Source organism: Etheostoma cragini, chromosome 16 (assembly GCF_013103735.1).
Source record: "Etheostoma cragini isolate CJK2018 chromosome 16, CSU_Ecrag_1.0, whole genome shotgun sequence".
NCBI classification, from domain to species: Eukaryota; Metazoa; Chordata; class Actinopteri; order Perciformes; family Percidae; genus Etheostoma; species Etheostoma cragini.
In genome coordinates, this window is record NC_048422.1 from 23,525,389 (window position 1) to 23,526,578 (window position 1,190).

Genomic DNA, 1,190 nt, shown 5'->3' on the forward strand with positions numbered 1-1,190 from the left:
GGGTCAAGTTGTTCAGACTCATGATTTTCTTAAAAATCCTGGCTAAGCGTCCGTGATATCAATGCATTAATTAGCTTTTTAAAATACCTTTTAAAAATGCATTTTTGTGTCTTTTCTTGTAAAGTGCGAAGTAAAAAGCTGCATTTAGTTATAAAAAGCAGAGCACAATCTAAACTAAAGATATAATATGTAACTTTTCTGCATTCAAATGTCTTAAAAGAACTAGACCAATGTTCTATATATCAAGGTGACGCTCCGTTACATTTGGTGGCCGGTCGATGGCGTCATGTCTATTTCATGCATGCATCAGCGGTCATAAATGGACTTTTGATCCAGTTTTAGGACACATTAATATGATACACTTTTTAAAATCTCTGTGGTTTTTAACTCCATATATGAAATGGATGAAATATTTGAGTCAATGGACGTCTGATGTCTTCCTGTCAACCATGCAACTTTTAGTTTTTCTGGGTCAAAAAAAAAAAAAAAGATTTTGGTCGTCCCCCAAAGTTTTAGTCACTTTTTCCCAAGTTTTTTGACGTTTTCTCAACATTCCTCATCAATTCTTTTTGAATGCTATAAAATTGAATAAAACACCCAAATTCAGTAGTACAGTAGTATAGTGAATTGATCATTTATTTTACTTGTGAAGAGTCCATCCATTGTTTAATTTTTTTTGACAATTTGCTTGAAAGACACCCACATTTCTGATAAAGAAACTTTTTGAAAAGAAGTCAAATTTGACTTTGAGGACAAACGGAGGGTCAAGTTCTCGGAGAATCGAGCTGAGCACACGTTAGCAGCGGCTCGGCTGACTCAGATTTTTTAACGTGGATCTGCTTTGATCAGTGTTTGTTTTGGAGAGGAGGAGACCTCCGAGGATGAAAACCTTCCTGAACAACAAACACTGAAGGAATCCTAACGGGAGAAAGTGAAAATGTCTTTAAAGGCCCTGATCCACCAACCCGAGGGTCTCATATTTCACTAAAATAGCATAGTTTGAAGCCAGAAGTAGGCCGTGCAGATGCTGAATCTTCATTATAGATCAACAAAGGTCAGATTTTGAGTGACTCGTCGTTTCCGGGTTAGCCCTCCACCAATCAGATGGGTCATTTGAGACCGACTGCCAGCAGTGCCCGCCTTCCGACCGAGCATGTCAGGTCGGCCAAAATGAAGGCCGCCCCCCCCCC